General features: G+C 32.0%; 1 pseudogene; it reads left to right on the top strand.

Moving 5' to 3' along the window:
- Window positions 1-353: 353 nt before the first annotated feature.
- Window positions 354-3,867, top strand: LOC149229025 (uncharacterized; annotated as a pseudogene).
- The last annotated feature ends 2,983 nt before the right edge of the window (window positions 3,868-6,850 follow it).

Raw genomic sequence — 6,850 nt, 5'->3', positions numbered from 1 at the left:
ATGAAGAGGTTGCAATGTAATACCTCTAAATATAAGGGTCATAGCCCATTCCAAATAAAATTGATTATTCCATCATTAGAAATGAAGCACTAATGGCGGGAGAAGAAGTAGATCCATAGAGAGAACCTCCAACAGGAGTCCATTTATTTTCCATTGAAATTTCCTGCATTTCCCTCTCTTCCATTAACGACTTAATGGATGTCTTACTTGTCTCAAAGTGTAGAGTGTGGATGAACGTACGAACTCGCTCGACCGAGATACTTCCCCATTTTTTCCATTGAGCCAGTATTTTCTTGACCAGACTGTTTTTTGTGTTTTGCGGAGGCAACAACAACTATTTTTAAAACAAAAAGATGTGTGGAGGTGCCATTATTGTGGATTTCATTCCCTGCAACCGATCTCGGCGTATAACTCCCAGGGATTTATGGCCCGATTTTGATACGTTCACTGACTTGTGCATCAATGGCGAAGCCGTGTCGGAACCCTTCAATAAATCGGACAGCTTCGACAATTCATACAAGCAGAAGAATACGCCCAAAAATAATTTTTTCAACCCCAAGCATGAATTTTCTTCAAGTGAGCTGCCACTATTAGCGATCTCTCTGCATTTAAGAAATTGCTATTGCTTCGTAGGGTTTGTTTTTTTCGTCTATTTTGAATTTTGTTGGGTTTTGTAGATGATGAAAATGAGGCGATTCCTGTTTGAAGGATTTTGACATTCCTCCTTTCAAGGATTTTGAAAAGTGCTTAGCCAATAGAAGCGGGAGGAAGAGGAGGAATTTGTAAAGAGGTATCACGCAACGTCTATAGGGAAAATGGGCTGCTGAGATGAGATATCCTAGAAGGGGCATTAGGGTTTGGCTTCCACATTTTTTCCATTGAGCCAGTCTTCCCCGAGGACACACGTGGCATGTCGGGTCGGGATTTTCAGATTAGATGAAGGAAAGAGGAAGGTTCAGGGTTTGAATCTTTGTAAGAAATGTAGTTGCGCATCAAGGGCGTGGTGGATAAGTTCATAAAGGAACTGACAGAAGCTCTGAAAGCTGATATTCAGGACAAGATTATGAAGGAGAGGGAGATGCAGAGTTACATTGAGGAACAAGAGCATGAAGTAGCTGAAAGAGAACTGCCTCGAAAGCTGAAATTTCCCGTAGGGAGGTAAATATCTTCATTTAATTGTAAATCTCTTTCAGTCTTGGATATCTTACCTTAGAAATGAGTCCAAACACTTTTTTTTTTTTTTTAATGAAATAAAACAATAGAAACCAACTTCTAAATAAAAAGTATACAACAAATAAATACGTATGATACAGTCTTATTGTAGAGATCGATACAAGATCCTTTGCAATAATGCCTTACAACTTTCTTTCATCTATTATAATCGATTGTTGGTTAGGGTTTCACCCTAAACTCTTACGGGAATTATTCTAACAAGAAACCTTGGCCAATCTTTAGAATGGTCGTAAATAATAATAATAAAAAAAATTCTTATTTTTCTTTCTAAGTTTGAAGATTCTATACATTATTGGAGATTTCTTTCACAATCCTATAGAACTTTGGGCCACGATTTGTTAGATCTACATCAATTTTGTTTGCCAATGTTTCCAGTTTACCAAATTCTTTATTAGACCAAGCTTCGCTTTTCTAAAGTCTTCCTTGATGACGCAACAGGCGAAAGGGATTTGGGGAGAAAGAAACATGCTCAGAAATGTTACAAAGGACCAAAATTCAATGTCTACTTCCCACTATGAACCCTCATGCCAGGCAACCCTTGCAATTGTTCCTAGCAATAAGTGAGTAGTAATCATAAGAATTGCTTTTATATTCATCCGTTTGTGCATTCACGACCAATAGTTGGGCCAAGACATTGAAGGAATACATATTCCTTCAGATTTTTCCTTACTCTTTTGCTCCATCCAATATCCAATATTTAATGGAAGTTTATGCAATGCAGGCAAATTCTGCCATGGAAGCTTGGTACTACAACCTGACCGAAGATGAATGGAGGCTCCCGCACCAGTGTCACCCCAACATCCTTGTTTCTCTTCACCATTTGAAAGAGCTTGGGGTTCTTGTATTGGATTTGGATGGTGATAACTATGAAAAGAACCCTGCACTTGAAAACATCAAGAAACAACGATGTTACAACTATAAAGTTCAGGCTTCTGTGACCCATATCAAGTTTATGAAAGGTTTTTCCCAGAAAATCACATGGAATAGTTACAACTATAGAGTTCAGGCTTCTGTGACCCATATCAAGTTTAATATCAAGTTTATGAGAAATCACATGGAATACCATTTGTCTACGCTTTTCGAACCAGACAAGTTGAAGAAATAGATGGAGCTTAGCATGATAAATAGTCTTAGCAGAGTCTCCAACTGCTAAATTGCCTAAAGGTTAATTTTGAGCTTAAAATTCTTATTTATTAATTTAATGTTATTATTATAATTATTATTATTATTTTTCTTATGTAAATAAGTTAAATTAGTTAAAATGGTTGGTTTTAAAATGGGGATTTTATTTATTTAAATTAAAATTAATATATATATATATATATATATATATATATATATAAATTAATTAAAATCATAAGTTGACTAGTATTTTTATTCAATAATAATTCAATGGTTAGTTTATTTTTATGGAAGTTACTTAAAATATAAAAATAAATAATTTTAAGGTTAAAGATGTAATTAATTATTTAAATTATTTAATATATATATATATATATATATATATATATATATATATATATATATCATAGGTTGAGAAAGTAATTAAATAATTTATTTAATACTAATCAAATATATATATATATAATTTAAAAAATAATATTTAGGACCAATCTCTTAGAATATATATAAAAAATAATTTTAAAGGGTATTAAGTTCAAAAAATATTATTAAAAATTATAAGTTAAATATTATTTAAAAGGAATTTTAGTTAAATAAATGACCAAATAATATATGAATAAATTAAATGCCTAAATAAAGTAAAAAAGTATTATCAAAGATTATAAGTTAATTAATAATTAAATGGAAAATTAGTTACATAAAGGATTTAATAATATTTAAATAAAATAAAGTAAAATTAGTTAGAAAAATAGTTAAAAATTATAAGTAGATTAGAATTAAAATAGAGAATTGGTTATAGAAAGGACCTTCTACATATATAAAAATAATGAAATGGGAGAATTATTAAAATAATAAGCTGATTAGAATTCACATGAAAAATTAGACCCAAAAGACTTTATAATGAAAAAATTAACTCTTTAAAAATAAATAATTAAATGAAAAAATAATAATGAGAAAACAAAAATACATATAAAAAATAATAATAATAAAAAATAAAAATTAATTAATTAAAATAATAATAATAATAATAAATAAATAAAAATAATAAAAACAAAAATAAAATAAAATAAAAATAAAAATAAAATAAAGTAAAATAAAATAAATATTATTTTTTAAATTATATGGAACGTTACAACTAGTCGGATATAGTAATAGTTGCACGAGGGAACGTTGAATATTATGAAGGAAAGATCAAACACTTCTTCACTGCACACCTCCATGCCCAGGAGGAGATCCGATTTTTTCTGGAAGGAGGAGGTTAATTCGACATCTGGGACAATGATGAGAAATGGATATGCTTCCACTTAAAGAAAACACATCTCATAGTCCTCCCATCGGGCATGTACCAAAATTTTACCCTCGATACAACCAATTATGTCAAGGCGATGAGGTTATTCATGGGGTTGCCCTGCTGGACACAACATCAATGACCTGCTGATGACATGGACCAGGAAGAATTACCTTGCAAAGGTGTTGAACAACCCTATTGTTGCAACGAAAAGAACTGTTTGATTAAATAATGTGTTTGTACTGTGATTTTCGTTTGAATTTTATTTCATTCATTTGTCCCTACACTTGTTGTTTTTCCAATTTTTTTTTTTGTGTACATTCATTTCCAAGGTTTGAATCAATTTCACTGCTTCATGCTTCAGAGTAACGCAAACCGTAATTATTTATTTAGGATCGTGTTTTGTGTGTCGAGCTTTGAAGATGGAAGAAAATCTCTTCTAGAAGGAAGAGGAGAGGTGAACGTAAATGCTTGTATTTTACAATCCTTTTTAGCTCTTCATTGCTCATATCTATTACGCTAAATTAGGACAATTTGTCGTAATTATAATTTGTTATTCAAGTTTACTTTTACATTTACTAGAAAATGATCTCCACAACGATTTAATAATTATTGGTTTTAACTACCGCGAACCTCATCTTCAGGTATTGGTTATAAGTAATTTCGATGTTTCAGTGTCGAAGGCAGTGGCATTCTAGGCCACCCACAAATATTCAATTCTCGCAAAAGCATGAATAAGAAGTATGTGCCAGGTGTAGGTCCTTGTGATTTTTAGGTTCCTTCTTGCGAAACTTAGCTAAAGTGCACGTGATTAATTGTTTCTCCTCGAGGGTGCGTATTTCCTTCTTCCATTCTCTAAATTCACACAGACCCTTTAATATTTCTAAAAGATCTCCTTTTTGTATTAGGGACTAATCTAGAGTTTCACCGAGAGTCCCATCTTGTTGATGAATTGAGTGTAAAAGAAAGTCACTAGTTTTTTAGAGCTCTTTCCTCCATGATTGGCTTTAGGAATCACCATTTTTGTAGCCTGCAGCACCCTTACTTGAAGAAGCACCTTCTTGGATACCAAGTCATGGAGGCCCTTCTTCAAAACCCACATGAGCATTGGAACACAATTGTGGATAGAGAACTCATTTTCTATCTTGGGTGGCTTCTACTATTGATGGAGGACTAGAGATTGATTCAAGGATAAGATTAATGTAAATTTTACACATGAATTATAAAAAATCCTTAGTGATTGAGTATGATTATACACAGCCTTTTTTGGTCTTGGTCTAATATGGGCAACATGCTCTCCTAATGGCACTAATGAAGTCAATTATTAAGGAGAAGGATTTGCCATGATATCAAGGACAGGCATGGTGACACCACATATAGCTAGCATTGTAGCTTTCGTGAAGCATCGTGATTGGAACCCTACTACCATCAAGTCAACATTACAAACAAAATCCGCAGTAGTTGACCACATAGGGAAGCTTTTGCAAGCACAAAATCAATCTTTTCAAAAGTACTTGCTTTTTCAAATACTTTAAATCCAATTGATTAAATGTGATTTCTATTTTCTCAAGATATTTACCTAATTAATGTAAAGTTTACACATGAATTATAAAAAATCCTTGGTGATTGAGTATGATTATACAAAATTTTCTTGGTCTTGGTCTGATATAGGTAGCATGGTCTCCTAATGGCACTAATGAAATCAATTATCAAGGAGAAGGATTTTCCATTAGGACAAGCATGGCTACACCACATATAGCTAGCATTACACCTTGATGAAGCAGAAGCATCATGATTGGAGCCCTACTTCCATAAAGCTAGCATTACAAACAACATCAACAGTCGTTGAACACATGGGGAAGCCGCTACAAGCAAAAAATCAATCTTTTCAAAAGTACTTGTTTTTCAAATATTTTAAATCATATAGATTAAACGTGTTTTCTATTTTCTCGAGATATTTTCCTAATTAATGTAAATTTTACACATGAATTATCAAAATCCTTAGTGATTGAGTATGATTATACGCAGTTTTGTTGGTCTATCTCAGGCACTTGAGAGGATAAATTAATATCCTCCCCAACCATACTCAATCACTAGGTATTTTTGATATTTTATCTCTAAATTGGACTCCTTAAACTTTCTCAATTAGAAACAAATAATGATTGTTAAAATCCTTTGATACAAACTTCCATTTATATTTTTATAACCACTTAAAATTACCACAAGTACCTATTAGTGGCTTCCTTGTCATTCCAAGCACTATCATGATTTCACATGCACATAATTACTATTCTCATGGACTTTTATTCCTCTCCTACCATATACAAAAAAGGAAAATTGATGGGTTCCAACATATCCCTAGTTTAGATTTTCATTATTTTTATAAAATTCTTATGCCTTCCACATGAAGAAGAGGAGCAACAATATGACATACATAATAAATGTTTTGGCACAATTCTTAGTGATATTTCATTAAACTTGGAGACCATCTGCTATAGAGATGATAATACCACAGTGATACCAAATGAAGAAGAATAACCAAATCATGAGAACGATATACATAGAACAATGAATGGAGGGTTGAACCTTTTATTTCCAAGAATTTCAAACTGTCTTAAATTATAGATGGAGAGTGAAACCACCTGTAAATGAGCTTAATGAAACCCTTAAAAGAATGAAGCAAACTTCCAGTCCATAAATTGATTTGAAGATATATATGGTAGGCCCATTTATAATGATTACTACAAACCCCTTTAAATGCATCATTATATTTAGACAAAGAAACTTTTGCAGCTGAATTTCGATACCACAACTGCACACATACCTTTCATGTTGCTTCAGTTTTCAATATTTTAACTGATTTGATGTTGCTTCAGTTTTCAATATTTTAACTGAATAGATTTATGTACCTTTACACTGTTGCAAAAACACTCTCACTCACAAATGTCGCTATAGAATAATTATAACAGTAAAACCTCCTTAAATGATGAAAGTTTGTCTCACTTCAAGTTCTTACTGCATAACTATGAAGTACTAATGACAAAAAATGCCGAGAAGTATGCCAGAGTAGAGTGCATTAATTATATACTTTACTTCTTGATATTGCTAAAGATTGAGTAAGAAGAGGGATTTAAAAAATATCTATATTGGTTTCCTGCAAAGGTTTTTTTCTTTATGTATATCTTACTTTTAGTTGCATACATGTTC

This window comes from Pinus tabuliformis, chromosome J (assembly GCF_031772625.1).
Source record: "Pinus tabuliformis cultivar Carrire ecotype Pingquan chromosome J, CPIR1, whole genome shotgun sequence".
Lineage (NCBI taxonomy): Eukaryota > Viridiplantae > Streptophyta > Pinopsida > Pinales > Pinaceae > Pinus > Pinus tabuliformis.
This window is presented reverse-complemented; position numbering and strand designations above follow the sequence as displayed.